Genomic DNA, 19,552 nt, shown 5'->3' with positions numbered 1-19,552 from the left:
TCTACTATCAGTTGTTGTAGCCTAATAGAGACAGATGGGGTATCAGCTACTGATGCTGCTGGAAGATTGGGCCGAACTGAAAATCATACTTCCTTTCTTGACAATATAACATAATAGACTTATGTACAGTATAATAACAGAACAGTCTGAGATTATAATATAGCCCCATGGTGTACTGAGGCAGGCTGGATCTTGGCGGACGCATGCTCATTAAACTTTGAGTCTACACAAGCCAACGTTAGATTAACACCAAAATAAACCAAAACCCCGAATTTTGAGTCTTTACAGTATGTCCAGCAATCAATAGAAATAGTTCAAATACAAATAAAGTTAATCAATATTACAATCAACGAAAGTTTGAAAGACGAAGAAGGGGTGAAAAAGGCGCAATCTTACCAGTCAGACCAACGAGACACATTACTACTGAGAATATTCCAAGGAAAGTGTATTCCAGCAGCTAAGAATCATGACAGATTGCAATTAGATGAGCCTGAACACCGTATTCACCTTTGTGTGTGTGTGTGTGTGTGTGTGTGTGTGTGTGTGTGTGTGTGTGTGTGTGCGAGCGAGAGAGGATGTGCACATCTGACTGCAACGCAAAGTCATGGTGTCCTTGCCAGACGTTCGAAATTCTCTCTTCTTTCTTCACCCAAGGATGATCAAAGACATGACAGCTCTGCTTACTTGGTTAGCTAGTTTTATTGATCCCCAGTCGTCACTGGAGACTCTCCATCATAGTTTCATCTAAAACTTCGGTTATACAAAGCACCGGGTCTAGGTTTTATTCGGCACATCGGGCAACAATATTTTGAGAAAAGATGAATCGCTGTCAGGTCTGCAAAGATCTGTGTACGCATGTAGATAAAGCTTAGTATCATGTCTTTTCGATGAAATTACACCTTGGATTTACTAAGAGTGATTAATCTTTTCTGAAGGATGGCTCTATTCGTGGCATAGAAATAGCCTGTCATGCAAAATATCCTCAATGTCTTTATGTACTAAATATGGCATGTCATGCTCATTAGCTTCTCACATCTACTGATACGTTTGATAATTTTTCAGTATTTAGCCTGTAGTTATCTTCCAGTAATAGCTTCATTGCTTAAGTATCACAGTTCACAAGGTAATGTGTTTTACATACAAATGGACAACCTCCTGTTTTCTCTAAGCACATCTGACCCAGTGATTTGAATAACTTCACTATCTAGTAGTACCTACACAAACTAGTCCTGAAGGCTTCAGTTTAGCTTCTCGCTTCAATGTCAGTTCAATTTCTTCCATGCCAAGGGGTCGACCAGTGTCTAGACACACCTGACATTTGCTACTTGGTTGAAACTGGAATAAAGGACTAAGCACAAATGACAATGTCATCCTGGTCTTGCTTTCATTTCCACCATTGGGATTTTGAACTGTGCCCTGTAACTTTTATCAACAAATCAGTATCTCTCTTCAGCAGACCTTCAATTTAAAGTCACAAATATATGTTGCACCTCTCTGATCCCCGATTTGTTGATTACCTGCACTATCAATCTGTGTCTAAGACCAGCATCTTCATCACCAAGCCTTGGGCTGCCAGCATGTTATTTGGTGGGCCCACCCTCCCAAAAAAGAAAATACAAGAAGGTTTCTGGTTTTGAGTGCCTGGGGACCTGCTGTTTTCCTCCCAAACCCCAAGAGCACCTGAAAGACTCCTATTACCTTGTTCTCACCTGAGCGCCAAGTCGAACCTGCTCTAGTACATAAATAAATACATTGTTGAGTCATTGTGGACTTGGAATACCAGGTTTATTTCCAACAGGCTGGCTCAAGGCCTCAGTCCAGGCTCCAGCGTTAGCCCCCAGCTGGGCTGCCGGTCTGAGGCTGAGAGGGATCTGTGGGGGGGGGGGGATTAAAAGGTTGCACGTTGCCAAGTCACAATCATATTTGGGACATGAATCTCTCTGCAGAATGGAACAAGCCTGTTGTTTTATCATCTCCCATCTCCGTTCTCCTCCTCTCGCTGGGCTGGCAAGGAGATGAAAGGACCAGGGAAGGAGCAGATACGTTGCCCGGAGACAGGCAGGCAGAGAGGCACCTCCGAGGGCTGCTCGCTCCGAAGGAGTTTAGCGGATTACCGTGATTAGGAGCAACAATAGTTTGTGCTGCCTCGCTTGACAGAACGTCTGCACTGCATTGGCCGAACTGAAAAATTCTTGGCCTTTTCTTTTTTTCGAATATGGGCAATTACAGTATGAAGGCAAATTCACTCATAAAACGGCTTGACTCTTGGTGTCCACCTGAAATTGAATAGTGGATTTTTGTCATCCCCTTCATTGGTTGTTACTGTACGGTTGCCATTCCTCTGCATAGTCTTCGACAGACTGGGAGTGGAAAGAATGTCAGCCCCTTAGGGAAGACATCTGCTTACATTGAAGGGACAAAATGAGATTGTCACGGCACATATGATGGATGCAGCCACGCAATATGGACCCCAATTCTGGCTGCAGTCTGTGAAGTCAATGCTAGGGGTGAAGGGAGCCGTCCTTTTTTTTTCCGTTTTCTTTTCCCAAAACCAAGATGAGGGCTGCTTGAATTTCACCAGCCCAAAGATTTCTGGGCTTGGGAAATCCGTGAGACGTGCCGAGCACGCCACGTTCGCTCAAACGCCTCATTGGCACGTGCCAAGGCTCAATAACGCAATCCATATTGAGCATGGTCTTGCAACACAGGTATCCATATGTATTGACATATATTGGCTCTATGTCAAATGCTTGTTGGAGCGATACTGAGATGCATAGGCCATAATAATCAGCTCAAGAATAAGATTTCCCATGTGTTTGTTGAGTGATACAGCCGTTGAACAGTAATTGGACGTTTTATTCTGTTAACCTCTCCTGAGGTATTGCAAATAGCAGAGAGGGGATGGTAAGCAGTGGAGCAGTAATTTGCGTAGGTTATAAGGCAGTGAAGAGTTTCTCTTAGGGTTACATGAGTAAGTAGCAATTAAGTGTCTCGAGTGTGTGTTTTTTTCTCCGCCGCTTAACATATCCACAACGATATCCCCGCTCTTTGAAAGACCGTAAAATAATCATTGTTGGTGCTTTATGACATGCACTGTATCACATCGGTGGGAAGCAGCAGGCGAGTGGAGCCTTATATGAAGGTTTAATGGGGTTGGAGTGTGTCTGGCCCGGTCCAGTTGGTAGAAATCAATCAGCATTGACAGCCATTTAAAGCTAAACCCGATGGAGCTGGACGCACAGAGCCCAAGGCTCTTTAGAAAGGCTACAGGAGACAGCAGAGGCTCCTCCGAGAGGACAGATGGTAGCTTGTAGGTGATCTGTGGGCTGTGTCAATTGACACACTTGGATTGTGCAGTGCTAGTCACTCTCTCTTTGTGGCGTAATGTCAAACTTTGAGTACTACATTGAACTGTTTTCATGTCTTTTCACCTCACTTTTCAAAAATCGGCATTATCATTTGATGTACCTTCCCCACACATTTGCTCGAATTACCGATTCCATGACATGAGCCGAAAACCTATGATCTGGCACTATTATAATTTCATTATCGCTGTTACCATTCTCTGCACCTCTCTGATTGTGAATAGTTTACTTCAGTTTAGTTTATTTGACAATAGAAAAATTAAGGCCACAAAGGATTACATCATAGCTTAAAAAAAAACTTGCCATGGATCACACGATAAAGTCTCTGTTGACTTTGATGTGATGACAGGGGGTGAGACATCTGAAGCATGGTTTTAAAGGTGTCCTATTGTGCTAGTTTTCAACAGGGTCCGCAAAACATGTCTTTGAGTATTTTTGCTAAAAATGCCACTCAGAATAAGTGTTCTAGCATGCCTCTATACCCCTCCGTTGACCATGAGATCAGATTGAGCGGATTGAGTGCTTTTCCATATGCAAATGAGCTCAGCTAAAAGCAAGTTCAAGAGAACGAGGGCTGTTAACGGTGCTATGCTACCTCAGATATAGCTGGCTAGCCTGGACCATCCACACTCAATGCCACTATGACAAATGTAATTGTCCTCTCTCCCTGACTAAACATGATAGTGTTAGTGCCCATGTAATTATATCCATGGTTGCATGCTGTTACCTCTAGCTACATTCACTAGCTAGACACCACCAGGCTATATGACACCATTCGACTACAAACAATAAAAGCTAGATTCTGTAGGCCGAGGGTAATCCAATGATGTCCACTTCTTAACGTTTTATCATTTTTAATGACCGCTCGATGAACTAGAAGTCTACCAATCTCATTCCACTAACGTTACTCTAACATATGATGAGAGGAGCATCCGGGTTGAGGCAAAATGGGAGTTTGTTCGTGTTAGCTAGCTAGCGTTAGTACTATATGAAAATTTTAAAATTACTTACAGTTTCTGCATAATTTCTACGGACAGTTGGTATTGCTTGATCATTCAGAAAGAGTTTATCTGAAAATCCTGCATTGTACTGACCCAGGTTGGAAAAGCAATCGGGCAAAAAATGGCTTGCACACACTGCCAGTGTTTTGCCAATTTCAGCGGGAACGTTGCCATCAACAATAAAATGTATCCACTCGGCTTGCTGTAATTTGAGTTTGGGAGACGATCTGTGCTGCTTAGTACATCCAAGAACAGAGCATTTTCCGTGTGAAGACATTATTATGCTAGCTAGCGGGATCCCCCGACTGTGACGTAAAGTGACACGGGAGATTTAAATGGCTTGCAGGGACTGACTTTTTCTAATGTTTTTATTTCGGCTGACCACAACAAAATGACTGGGTTGTTTCACTTCATACTTTGTGTGTTGTAGGCCCATCAGAGTCTCAAACGTACATGCAAAAACAATGAAAAAGTTAGTTTTGCAAACGTGGACCCCTTTAAAGAGCAACTGAAAATTCAACTCCAGGCAGATTTTCCACCCTTTCATTCACTGCAAAGTTCTCTCCTTTTGTAAGGGAGCTTTCTGAAGCAGTCTTGTAGTATGTTGACTCGGAACTCTGTGGTTTCATTCAAGGCCAGTGCATTTTACCAGCCTAGTGCCTCTCTTAGATACCAGACTGTACCATAGAAACCTCTGGGGACTTTGTTGACTCCCAGTGTCCTGGGCACATATCTTTTAAGTAGGGCTGAGGAAGGTTTGAGGCCTCATTAGTCATTGTGTCAGATTTACCCGGGGCAAATTATAACCGGAATCACCCCCCAGTGTCAGAAAAGGATTGAAAAGGGGATGATGGGAAATGAACTAGATTAAATGAGGAGGAAGCAGGAAAAATGGGGATTGAGGAGCGAAGAAGAGATTGTCTGAGGCTGCAAATGAGCCGCGGTTGACTCTCTCTCTCTCTCTCTCTTTCTCTCTCTCTTCTCTCTCTCTCTCTCCCTCTCTCTCTGTTTCCCCGGGGAGAATGGGCTGGTTGTTAGCTAGGGTGCAGGAGACTGGGGGCTGATGCAGTGTAGCAGACATGGCTAGCTTCCCAAGGACAGGGGCCATTTTCCGAGGCGCTCGCTCATTAGAGAGAGCGGCTCCCATTGTTTACGGCCTTAATGAGCTTCAGGGAGACCCACGAGAGGGGGACAAACAAAGAGGGGCAAAGCGGACAACACAGACGACGCGTCCAGAACTGTTAACAGGTCTGCTCTTCCAGAGAGTCATCCTGACACTGCCACCCAGATCTGTCTCAACACCGGCTCCCGGTGGGCCTGAAGAGGAGTGCCTCCCCCTCCCCCCTCTCTCTCTCTCTCTCCCTCTCTCTCTCTCTCTCTCTCTCTTTCTCATTATCATTATTGGGGAAGACAGTCTCTGGGTACCATTTTGCCTAGGACATTGAAGAGCCTAAATTAGTTAATTCCCCAATATGGTGATTCCTTACTAGTTCAATGGTTTTTAGTGCCTCGGGAGAACCTTAAATGTCAAACTCTCTAACACAGGGCCCCCGGAATGACAAGGAAAAATATAATACGCTGTGACTGGTACACTTCCAGCGAATGTGGAGTTCTCGCGCAAGTGGTCATGTTCGGCTTCCTGCGTTTATTTATAACAAAGGCGGCCTTTCGGTGCGACAGATTCAGTTCAATGCTCCGCGCATCCAGATTTATGTCTCCTCATAACGGCGGGGACGTAGAGAAAGAAAAATGCGGCAATTAGTGCGACAGTATGTATTTCGGGGAGGAAGGGGTAGCCGGCGCTGTGATTCGCATAAATGCCCCTAGGGTCCCCTATCTCTGTGCGCGATTTATCGGCATCGTCCTCCTTTCTTGATTCGATGTATCCGAAACACGAGGTTCAAAAGAAGCGGTCAGGGGTGGTGGTGTGTCTGGGTGGCTCAAAATGTGATCGTGAAAATGGCTAGAGGATGGTGTGTATCCTGATTAAACCCACAGGGGCTGGATGGAGAACACACCCCTTGGCTTCGGAGTTCAAATTCTAGAAGCGATAAAATTAGCATGGCGTTATGGTACTTATTCAGAACTACTTCTTAGTGGCATTTACTTAGACTTTAGGGAAATCCAGGCTTCAGCTGTTATGTTGGGGGCAGTCCTGGTGAAATATAGATTTGATGATAGTTTCTCTAATTTAATCAGAAGTCTAGCTTAGAGGCTCTCGCCGGCTGCGATGCTTCCTGTAACGTGATCCTGTTTGTGGATTGGAGGTGTTCCTGTTAAGATACACGGTTTCAGGGCAACAGAGTGACAGCTGTGCATGTCTTATTGGGGGTGGGGTTGAGGGGGGGTGGGGGTGATGGGATGAAAGACTGGTGTCCATGGGAGCCAGGATCCAGGACCCATCGATGCAGCTGTGTTTGAACAGCCAGATTATACTTCCATCACAGGCCTGAGAGAGACTCTCTCTGTGTGTGACCGAATTTGGAGAAAGAAAGGCCCGTCCTGAATCTCCCCTGATGGGCTGGACTTGGCACAGTCCAAATTAGAGTCGGGGGCAACGGGGTTGACAGGATGAATGGCAATCAAACCTCACGGGGTAGCGTAACACCTGCCTTTCAGAAATGAGGAATGTCACAGACATTGATACGAAGCCTGGCTTTCCAGATGAAGTTTAGTAGCACGGTCTGAAGGACAGACCGAACCAAATATCAGCCTCTGGCTCTTTGTCCCCCACGGTCAGCCACGGTCAACACTGACAGGCAGGTATGCTAGCTGAATAGGAGCATGGAGGTGTGGAGTCTCTCACCACTGGCACAACCTCATTACACACCTTCATTTCATCCGTGTGTGTGTGTGTGTGTGTGTGTGTGTGTGTGTGTGTGTGTGTGTGTGTGTGTGTGTGTGCGTGCGTGCGTACAGTATGTAGACACGGTTCAGTAGATTGGCCTAGCTCCAGAGTAAGGGTTTTAGTGAAGTCGTGGAATGTGGTCCTACACTCTGTGTCCGGCCTTCATTTGACATTCAATCAGGCCACTTCCACTTCAGTAGAAAAATGGGGAGCCCCTTTATCCTGCCATGGCACTAAACATCACATTAACCGCCAGGTCGCCCTCTGGGCACCTCAGGTCTCTGCTGCATGGGGTCTCCTTTTGAATGACTCGTCCTCCCTAATAATCACACGCTGCCTACTGTACCTAATAAGGGTTAACTGTGCTGCCTCTACATATTCACGATTGTATGTACTTTGTCATCGAGAGACAGTGAATACAGTGTTGCAGCCTTCGTACAGTGGCGGTTTTCTCTGGACAGCTGGCAGCAGTGAAGTCACACCTCAAGAGTGCTAGTCATCGCTCTGTCAGAGAGTTTCACAATGGGAGAGATTCATCATCTATATATTTCCAATGACATCTTTCACATTTGTTTAAGTACGATGAATGGTTGCCTGTGCCAATGTTTAAACATCCTAGTGGTGGTGCCTGAAAGGGTCTGTGATAATCGTGGTTGGAGATGAGTTGGTTGAGAGGGTACAATGGACCTTGTAATGGCCTACACAGTAAAAAAAAAACGTATATATATATATACATATATATATATATATATATATATATACATATATATATATATATATATACATTGTAAATGTAAAATATACACTTCATCAAATGGAGGTCTAAAATGGAAGTACATGTTATATGTGTAAATGGAAGTATATATTGTACATTAGCATATTTGGCTGTAAACCAGCAGTAATTTAATGCGCAATTAAGCAAAAAGGAAATTCTATGGCTTGATTACTTGGAGCATATTGCTATATTAAGATATGATACGGCAACTGATAAACGGATGAGTGAAATGTGACATTGCGGAAGACAGCACCGTTAATAATCAGTCTTCTCATCGAAGCTACAAACTTAACCTAATAATTAAAGTGGGGGAAGCATTGCCAAGGGGGGCGTCGAGTTCCCCGATGACTGAACGGCGGCGGTCCCAGATTGGCACGGATGGCACCAGCGTGCCCACTCTCCGGGTCTAGAGAGCACTGTGATCTACACTGATTAACTGACATTAAAAAATGATTATAGGCGCCTGGTGTCCCCAGTGCTGGTGTCTGGTTTGGTCTAGGGGGAATACGGTGGCCCCTGAGGCCCACCGGGAAGGGGCTGGCATCGCCAGAGCGGCTCCAGGCGGGGCGCCAAACGGGGCGTGGTTGGGCCCAGGGGCCCCACGCTGGGCGCCAGGCGCCAGGCGGGGCGTGGTTGGGCCCAGGGGCCCGACGCTGTGTGTCTGGGCGCTGTTGGTACCCAGGGGTGGTTGGTACCCACTCCGTAGCAGGTGAGGGTGGCAGATGTCGAGGCGCCAGACAGCCACGCTGCTAGATCCCGGGAGCACGCGCCGGCGCCCTCCACAGCGGTTAGCGGAGGCGGGCGCAAGACACACTAAGGAGCTCCCAGAAGCGCCGGCTCCTTCTGCTTGGCCTCACCTGAGACGTTGAGTCGACCTGGCTGATTGGTGCCAAAGGAGTGGGCCTGAAGGCGACGTGGAACCCAGAGGTCTGAGAACAGCAAAAACTAAAGACCACCGCACACACACACACACACACACTCTTCTCTATCTAGTTCTCATTAACACTCACTCATTCTCTCACTCTCTTTCTTTCCGCCTGTCTAATTCAACCACATAGCCACATAGCCGCATAACTATGCATGCATAGATTTCTTTTTTTTCATTAGTGGCTTATGAGCAATTCCTGGAAAATGTATCAACTAGACTTCCTTGAACCTCGGCAGTGAAAAGCGTTTGCGGTTTTATTCCCATCTCTTAGTATCAGTCAAATACGAGCAGGGGAGGTGAGTCACCCCGTCTCGAGAGGGTGTAGGTGTCCTCAGAGAATCCCCGCATGCTTCGACGCATGGCGCTCGGCCCTGTGAGGGCGCACACTAACCTGTTATTAATGCAGTGCTGTCGTGACTCAACCGCCAGTCCTCTTACTCAGATGCCAGCGCTCTTGAAAAGGGGCGGCATTCGCTGCTGGAGCACAGCCAGGGCGCTGTACCTCAGTCATTCCGGCATGTGAGAGATTACGCTCACCAGTCCACACTGCCTGTCAAGACCATTCCGAGTGAGGGACTATGACTTCAAAGGGAAGTGATAGTAGGCTAAACCAAAATGATTTGGGCCTGAAAACTACCGGCGTAGACTCTCGAGTGTTTTCCAAGCGTTCTGGGTTGAAGTAATTCTTTCTCTATTTCGACTTGGAGAACCATGGCTGCAGTGTTTATACTCAACTGCCAGGTTTAGTGTTGCCGTAAAATGTCTTCCACATGTTTTGAAACCAATCGCCACATCTGGCACGTCGCTTTGCGCCCCGCGTGCCTTCCCCTCACCAGGCCGAAGCAAGCAGCCATCTTAGCCACACATCTCGCCGTTCAAGCCAGACAATAGGCTAGATAGAATTGGGTGTGGCTTTCAGTCCCAGAGGACTCTTGCATCAGCCACCCGCGCCACCCCCCCCATCCCCCGCCTCCAGCAGATCTGAAAATAACACCAAGTACGGAAGCCTGAAAATGTGTCAAGGTTAGAAAGTGGAAATAGCCGATCCCACAGAGATTAATCTACGTGACTTCTGTCGTTGTTCCGAGGTGGTGCCATAAATCAGGAGTGGAGAGTTGAGTGTGGCGCTGGGGATGGTGGCGTGGGATGGGATTAGGCTGGTCTATCTCCTTTTTTCTTTCTTTCTTCCTCATAATGAAAGTGTGAGTCATGTTTCCTGGTGTTCTGTCATTGTCTGTGTGCTGATATGGGGGGAGATGTGGGAGGCTTTTATGGATATTCATAGTCGTGATCAGAAACTGAATTATCCGTATTGTGAAGCATCATTTCGTTTTTGTTTTTCTGAAAACATTTTAATATAATTTAATTTTTTATAGACAGGACTTGGAGAAGGCCAAGATGAAAGCCTTATAGTATCTATCTATCTATCTATCTATCTATCTATCTATCTATCTATCTATCTATCTATCTATCTATCTATCTATCTATCTATCTATCTATCTATCTATCCATCCATCTATTCATCTATTCATCTACAGTGTATCTATCCATCCATCCATCTATCCATCTATCCATCTATCTATCTATCTATCCATCTATCCATCTATCCATCTATCCATCTATCCATCTATCCATCTATCTATCTATCTATCTATCTATCTATCTATCTATCTATCTATCTATCTATCTATCTATCTATCTATCTATCTATCTGCTTTTACATGCATGGCGACCCTCCCCAAAGACAAAGCTTCAGTGTGTCTAGACAGCTTGTGTCTAGTGACTTTTGGTATGTGGGTGCTTTCATGTTTATGAGCAAGCCTGCGTATATTTGTATATACAGTATGCACATTAGATGAGCAGTTGTGTGTGCATTTCTGTTATTTCACATATACTGTGTGTGTGTGTGTGTGTCTGTGTGTGTGTGTGTGTGTGTGTGTGTGTTAGATGAGTGACCCTCCTCTGGGTGGAACAGTTGTTTATCCAGTTTCCCCGCTGGGCTCCAGGGAAACACGTCTCTAGCTGACTTGTGGGGCAGTGTGTAAAAGTAGCAGCTGTATGTTGGATGTATTTCTACTCCAACCCCCACCGATTGGGTTTCAGCAAGCTTCTACGTTCTAAAAAAAAAAGCTAAAAAAACAACAAAAAACTGTAGTAGAAAGGAATACTATGACTGTGATTCTTCAGTATGTCTTGTCAAGGCTCAGTTAGACTTTACCCTTTACCTTAAGCGTACTTAATTACTTACTACATTACTACATACCAATACCTATAGTAACAGCTTTGTAGTTACAAACGAACTGCTATGTAATCCAGAAATGGTGGCTGTGAAAGGGCAGCTGAAGGTTGTGGTACCAAAACAAGTCAAATCAATATTAGCATCCCCAATACCCTGTTGTACTTGTGTAATAACATATACCGCTCAACCATAATACCGTTACATTGCAGTTCCTATGCAGTTACGATGTTACTACAGGTATTACTACAATGTAACTTTACAAAGTTATTCATTTACACTTAAGGTAAAGTTTCTTTCTCAGTAGTAAGCTATTTCCCTTAAAGGAGCTGTTATAAAACACTACTGGGGGAAAAATATGGGCCTTCTTATGCATTGTTATTTCTAAAGTGGCCTTTTCTAGGCATTTTTAGACAGAGCTTCCGCATATTTGCTGCAAATAGGTCCCACAATGGACCCACCATGGACTGGTGTATGTCTGTGTGTGTGTGAGTGTGCCTGGGTCCAGGTAGAGGCAGGGGTCAGGGGTAGGGTGGGGGGAGGAAGAGGATACGGACCCGGGTTAGGGTGAGGGGAAGGGGGTACTGGGCCTAGGCCGGAAGTGGACTGGTGTATGTCTGTGTATACGTGTGTGTGTTAACTAATTTGCTACGACATCTGCAGCAGACACAGGGGTATCTATCGGACTCAGGGTGGTCTGCTGGTGACAGTGGGGCATCCACTGGACCTGGTTAGAAGATAGGAGGGAGAGAGAGAGGCACTAGGGAGAGGGGAGACAGAACAGGGTTAGTAGCACACAGAGCCATATATAGAGCAATACATTACGTCAAACTACATTTTCAGAGCAAGAAAGGCTAAGAGCATCATGGGAGAGGTGTGGCAAACACTGATGTGTGTCTGTGTGTGTGTGCGTGCCTGGGCCCAGATAGAGGCAGGGGTTGGGGTAGGGTGGGGGTAGGAAAAGGATACGGACCCGGGTTAGGGGGAGGGGATCCGAGCCCAGGACTGGTGTATGTCTGTGTGTGTGTGTGAGCGTGAGTGTGAGTGTGCCTGGGTCCAGGTAGAGGCAGGGGTCAGGGGTATGGTGGGGGTAGGAAAAGGATACGGACCCGGGTTAGGGTGAGGGGGAGGGGATCCGAGCCCAGGACTGGTGTATGTCATATGTCATATGTTAGCATAGATAGGCCTATCCATGTTTGTTATATCGGTGCATAGTTGAGATGAAACGAGTGCTGGGTACATAAATATTAATATTTATTTACAACACATAAAAACATTACTAGAAAAAATGTGTGTGATTGCTGAAGAGAGAAATCATAAAAGCATTTCTGAAAATGCATAGCCTAAAAATGTGAACTCACTTGAATGCATATTAAGGCCCAATCCCATTACCCCCCCTTAGCCCTAGCCCCTAGTTTTTGAGTGCCTTAGTCCACAACACATAGCCTAGCTAATGTTAGCCTACATAATTGCTAACATCAGAACACATACACTAAACTGTGGTTACATTACTTATGTAGCCAGCTACAGCAACATAAAATATTTTAATTTCATTTCATCATCTCACAGACAATATCCGCTAGCCGTGATGCTAATTTTCGCTATGATAAACTCCTTTGACCTATTCTAAAAATGTTAGCGATCTAAAGGCTATTTTTGGACTTTTTGGGTCTTTCTGGAGGGGCGGGAGGGCCGCCACTCCAAGGCAATGGTAGGGGAAACACTGCGCATTGTATTTAAAAAGATGGATTTGCTCTATTGCATGTAGAGATGTGTCAAACGTGAGGTCTGAGAACCTCTTTTGTGGCTCCAGGCCTTTGAATAAGAGCCCAGAGAGACTTTTCTGCCTTCTCTCCCTCCTACCGATAGCCATTTTTACTGCCCTCATTTTGCTGCTGACTCAGATCTGATCTACTGACAGTACAGTGAGGTCACACCGGGTTGTCCTGCTCATAAAATACCCATAATTATATTTTCATGCCTGTTATTTCTTTTTTATGGCCAGATGTAGTTTTTGGTGTGTTTGGGATTTGGGTTCTTTTCTCATGTGTTCCAGCAGACACACAAGTACAATAACCCCCTCACTATCCTCTGCTGAAAAGGAACACCATGTTCATGCTCACCAAGCAGAAATAATGCAGAAAATTATTTATTTGACTTTATCTGTGGTCGGTGTAACCCCCCACCTCCTCCATGCCCTCAACGGAATGATTTAACCCTTCTGGAGGACTAGGACAGTGCACTGAGTGTGTACTGTCATGCTGGTTAATAGGAATCTCTTTTACTCCCAGCATCCCCTCTGTCCTGCACAGAGCCAATCCCAGCGTATAAATCACCAACCGGTGATGGGCTCACGAGCTGTGAAGGATAATAGCCAGCCTAGTCCTGTTCCATTAAAGATGTGTGGGGAAACACTCGACTCACTGAAGAGAACAATGAAAACAGCTACAGGGTTTTCTCTTTCTTCATTTGCTTTCGAATTTAACAACTCACTCGGTGCTAGGAAGCATCACCATATTTTACCTCTTGTTGTGTTGTTGTGAATTCGTATGTCTTCTGTTCTTTTTGTCAATCTGTTTTCTCACTTCCCTACTAATTTGGTCAGAAGCCGACCAAGCGCTCCGTACCGCTCGCTGGGTAACATCTGTAAGCAAAACATTTGGAATCCTGTGAGAAAGTTTGAATTTTTTTTGCCCTTGAACCCCGCCAGCATTGAGAAGCCGAGAGTGTGAAAGCTTGTTTGTCTAAGACCTGCACAAGCACACAAGAGTCCATATTGGAAAATGTCACTTAGTGGAAGTTTGCCTGCTACGTTTGCACAACTGGTGGGGGTGTAATGAGAGATGAGTGGTGGCGTTGGTGGTCCTGACCATAGAAATACTCCGATGGGGGCCGATGCATTGGGATCCTCAGGGTATGTGCAGGCCAGGGGTAGAGAGTGTGTTCATGTGAGTTGTGGATGCAGGGGTTAAGTTTCTCTGTGGAATGTGCCGTTGGTATATTTTTACAGCACTGCTGGCGAACAAAATGTAACCATGTTTCCATGTGTTAGTCAGTCTTTCGTCTAGTTGACGCTTCACGTGGTGATTAAAGTTCTTTGTTTCTATTCCTACGCGTCTGTTCATGCTCCGAGCTTGGCTCCTCTTTGTGTGTGAGGATTATCATGGGGTGTGAAGGGTTTCGAAATCCTGCTACACATTGTCGCCCGTGATACTCTCTCTATACCGTCTATATCTTTTCTGAGACTTCCTGGCAAACAGTAGAACGAAAGAGATGTACCAAATATATGACCATAACCATATGCATAGTCTCATTCATGACTGTTTCTTGGGTCGAGTACCACAGCAGAAACCCGGAAACTGTTTGGCTGAAAATGAAATGCCTTCCAGTCCCACACCGTGAGGAAGGCTTTGACAACCCGCGAAGAAGGCTAGTGGAGATCCCATGGAGCGCTGAAGGGCAAATCGTACGCCGTACCTGTCGTGTACGCTACGCTGCTCTCAGACTCTTTGTTACAGCAGAACTGGTCTCTCTTTCTGGTTGTCTTCCTGCTCATATTTAGCATCGGAGAAGAATTAGATGGGTAGCAGCCATTCCTTCACAATCAATTGACGTTTAATTGCACTGCAAGTTACAGTTGTGGGGTTGACAGCAAATGGCATAAGCATGCCTTTGAGATGCAAGGCTACAAAGGCACTATTGAGAAGGGCCCTGGACGCCAGAGCAATGGACAGTGTACTGCAGCTGTTGCCCATGATCCCTGGTATTTGCCAGTAGGGAGACTTGGGGCTGTCTTGGCCTCATTCCCATGAATGTTCGTGTATCTGCTTTTCAATAGCTTTTCATTTCCCTGTTCCCTGAGCACTCTGGCCCACACACTGCTCCACTCTGTCTTTAGACAGCACCCTGACGCGGACAAAGAGAGCACCTACAGACCCAGAGGTATACAATAGCGGAGCACATACTGAATGCACTGTCTTGTTCTTTGTTTGTTGCTGTGTATTGGAGCGCGAATTTAGATTTGGACCGATTCCCTAAATTTAGGCTCTCCCAGTGCCAATCATTCATGCACAAAGTGAAATGTCTCCAATTTGATGACCGCTTTGATGAATCGCTGTGTGATTCTGGCTGTCGACACTCCCCATGAATATTACAGTAATTTGCCTTCAGTGCGCCTCTTCCGTTGCTATTTCCCTAATTATGATAGGCGAGTTATGTTATAATAATGGTATAGAGTAATTGTTATAGTAATGTTATAGAATAATGACAGAGCTTACCCAGGGTTTCCACCCACGCTGGCCCTTTTCAATAAGGCAGCAGCATTTGCCTTTTTACATCATAAAGGATGTTCATCTCTTCTGTTCATCTCTTCTGTTCATCTCTGATGTTCACCACCTGTCAGCTGGACCCGTTTCAAAATGGAGAACGGATTTGTTTAGACATCGCATTCGCCACCTGCATTATTGTTATAGTGATAAATCTGATGACTCTCACCGGGAATCGATTTTTCCCTTCACCCCCTGGGCCTCTCGGGGGTGGTGGGGGAGATTTGTCCAACTGCCAAATGTCGGAGCTGGCAGATCAAAAGGCATAGATAAATACTTTGTCTCTTGAATTATTAGCCATGGATCCAGGTGAGTTATTTATAGATCTTTGGAGTAGCTGAGGAATGAGTTGGCTGGAATCAGAGGAGCCACGACAGAAATCTACATAACGTAAGATTAATCTTCAGCAAGCCGACTTTTACCCTGTTGTGCTGAAACATGCCTCTCATAGAAATATTTCTCTGTAAGATGATAGTATGTCGAATTTACCAGTGAGCGGGATTACTAATGTTCTGTTTCTGAAAACATTGTATCAAAATATTTCCATAATCCTCTGCTTTTACTATTATGTCAACTCTCCTTGGGTTACTAGTAAATATATATTAATGTCAGTAGATAATTCAGTTATTTGTTTCAAATATTAAATTATGACCGCAGCTCGTTTAAATTAATTTATCATAAATAATATGTTGATAGGTACCAATGAGAGTCAGGAGCCCTTTCAAAGCGCTGTGATTTGTGAATGTGAGGTGATATAGGTCTAGTGCGGTATCTGTTATCACACATGTGAGAGTGAAGGATGTTTGGGGCGTAATGCACGGCAGCCATTTTATGATTCAGATTTGGAATTGCTTGGCCGCTCTGTAAACCGGCTGAAGATAACAAATCACACCAACAGAGAACCTTTTTGCCTATAATGCTCTCCATGACTCACCTTTTCACAATTCCCACAATCCTCCCCTGTCCAGGGAGCACACGGAAAAGCAGAGGTGAAAGCTGGTTTTGGTTTTTAGGTGGGAGTCGTGGCATGGCCTTAAAAGTGCTCTTGGTGTGAGTCATGTTACGGCCTTAAAAGTGCTCTTGGTGTGAAGCAAACGGCTGCTATATATGACTGCTCCGCTTGCCTCCATTTCAGCACCGCTAAGTGCAATTGATGGCGTCTTCCTGCCTAGCCTGTGTGCTGTCAACTCTTCAGCCCATGGCGAGGGAGGGAGGGGAGGCAGAGAGCGAGACGCCCACCTGAACTTTCTTCGGCTTCACTGCAAATCAACGTGACCGCAGTTTGCACCCCCACCCCTTTCCCCCAGAAAAGCCTTGAAGGTGAACTGCTCACCCCTCGGCGCCGCGCCCACGAAGGCCATGACAGAGGGGATGGGGGTGCTGGCACGGTGACAACACGGCTCCCTGCGCGCCCACGGTGCCAGGGAGGTGAGTGGGTAACTGAGGACATTCCTTCAACAGCATATTAATCTCATCAGCGACATGATGCTATCCTTAATCTCACAGTCGCTCTGCGCTCTGCTGGGTACTTTCACCTCAGAGAGGGTGATGCCCCTGCTTGGTCGAAAGGCTGTTCGAGAGCCCCGGCAATTACCACACAGCTGTTTTGAGGGTTTGCATTCGGTGGGCATAGCACAGTCATTACCCAGAATTCCTCTCTCTCTCTCATGCCTGCTTTTAGAGACAACCTGGGCTTTGATGACCACTCACTCTCTCTCTCAACACTCCAACCTTGCTGTAAACACGGAGCGAATGCCAACATGGCTGCCCAGATGGGGGCTCTGTGAGGTGACCATAAGGACAGCTCCACAGTATGTCAGCGCTGGCGAAAATCCATTACATTTACAGTGTTTTTACCACAGGCTGACATTCTATTTATGACATTTGATATTGAACTCTGGACCTGTTTGGATTGCGGCCCATATCTCTCTGTGTTGACCATAATTTGTGCGCGTTCTTCGCCTTAATACCGCCCGGGGAAGCATCTGTAGTTTGTCATTCATTGTGGTTGATAGGGGAGGGAGTTGCGGGGTGTGCTGGGTCACAAACTTATTGGCCTTGTTCGAAGCAGGGGTGTTCAATTTCAGTGAGCTCAGCACTACCAGTGATTCACTTGAACTGCGAATAGTGGCGAGCGCTTTTCAAGGTCTAGCTCTCTTGCACAGATCTCAGGAGTAATTCTATATCAGTGAGCAATGTTGGATTGTGGGCTTAAGGCAGAGTTCATTTATGAAAATCCCAGTAGATCGGCAACACAGGCTGGTAATGAGAATGAACTCAATGGCTGCACATCCTCTTTTCCTTAATCAGTCTTTTTTTTCACCCTCGTTTTGTCTTGTGTATCACACGTAGTGTGGTAAATTCTGACTAGGATGGACTTTGTGGGTAATCAATTTCAGATAACTATGATACTGGACTCAAATACTGATTGGTTTGCAGCTGTTATGTGGTATAATACTGTATGTGTTGGCAAGCCAAGCACTTGGATGAGGGCGGAGGACAATCACTGGTTGACCAAGTCATCATCTATTCTGCTTGGTCAAGCTCTTCAGCGCATGATCTGGGCAGAGGAGGATTACAGGATTGCTAAACCCTAGATATTTTCCATCTTCTGTAGCTCTAATTAATCAGGGGGCAGGACTGTACCAAGGGGCTTAACTGTACCCTCGTCAATTTGCAGCTCTCTCCCTGCTTAGGTCGAGGAGCCTACGCGATGGATCTGTTTCCAAGAGACAGATGGAGTCTCCCAGAGACAGTACAATAACCACAGAAAGGCCGAATGCTCTGTCGTCCTCCAGATGCCCCCAGTAATGTGCTAAGGATATGATTTAGACTTTCCATAGACCGAGAGACGCGCGCACACGCACGCACGCACGCACACACACACACACACACACACACACACACACACACACACACACACACACACATAAATACCTAGTGTGTCATGGTCGTGACTCCTATTCTGTTTTTTTTTCTCTGTCTCATCCCACTGGATTCTATTTTTGTGACCATTACAAGTGTAACATGTGCGCACACACACACACACCCAAACACATGCACCCACACACACACACACACACACACACACACACTCACACCCAGATAAATACCTAATGTAACGCGCACACACCCAAAAACACACACACACACACTCACACCCAGATAAATACCTAATGTAACACGCGCACACACCCACACACACACCCAAACACACACACCCACACACGCACCCAGATAAATACCTAATGTAACACGCGCACACACCCACACACCCACACACACACACACACACACTCACACCCAGATAAATACCTAATGTAACACGCGCACACACACACACACACACACACACACACACACACAAACACACCCCCACACACACACACAGATAAATACCTAATGTAATACGCGCACACACACGCACACAGACAGATAAATACCCACTGTAGCACTTAGACAGAGTGTGCTCACAGGCCTATTATACGTGGAAAAAACCTCTGCAAAACATATTACAAATTTCAGCACACTTATCTCTGAGGAAAGTTTACTTCAACTGACTGCTCTTCCTCTCTCCCAAACCTAATGAGGGATGGCGTGTCATTTAAAGGGTCCATCAGACTCATTAATAGTCTGGTTTTCAGGAGGGCTCCAAGCCAGTGCCAATGGACTGACAGCTACAGTATGTCCCACTCCCTTTGTCTTTTAATTAACCACACTGTCACGGTCAACGTTTGTAATGGAGGCTAGTTGGTGTTATTGGTCCAGTGGTTGTCATAGCAGTGTGGTTGAACTTGAGTACAGGTCTTGAGTAGTGGCGTGTTGAGCTAGTTTGAGAGAGCTCAGCAATGGATGTGCTCAGCTTGGTAGTGTGTGTCTTCAAAGGGAGAACGCACACATGTATTCTATAAGGTTAGTACTTTCAAGTTCTCACCCTATCGCGTGTACCCAGACACACTCTCAGTCACAAAAACTTCACTTCAAGACGCCACGTAAAGGTTATATCCTTTCAGTGGAACTCCTTTTCTGATCCTACAGTACGAGAGGCCCTGTGGCTTTGAATCGATACGTTAA

The 19,552-nt window shown here is 45.7% G+C and overlaps 1 protein-coding gene across 1 annotated transcript in view; it reads left to right on the top strand.

Moving 5' to 3' along the window:
- ncam1a (neural cell adhesion molecule 1a) overlaps window positions 1–19,552 on the top strand; it is a gene marked incomplete at both ends in the record, with an annotated part of 207,112 nt that overhangs the window by 7,268 nt on the left and 180,292 nt on the right. The gene's annotated exons all lie outside the window — the stretch shown is intronic.

The sequence above is a fragment of the Borostomias antarcticus genome (genome assembly GCF_949987555.1).
Source record: "Borostomias antarcticus genome assembly, chromosome: 1".
Lineage (NCBI taxonomy): Eukaryota > Metazoa > Chordata > Actinopteri > Stomiiformes > Stomiidae > Borostomias > Borostomias antarcticus.
Note: the sequence above shows the minus strand (reverse complement) of the source record. Positions and strands in the feature narration are given on the sequence as shown.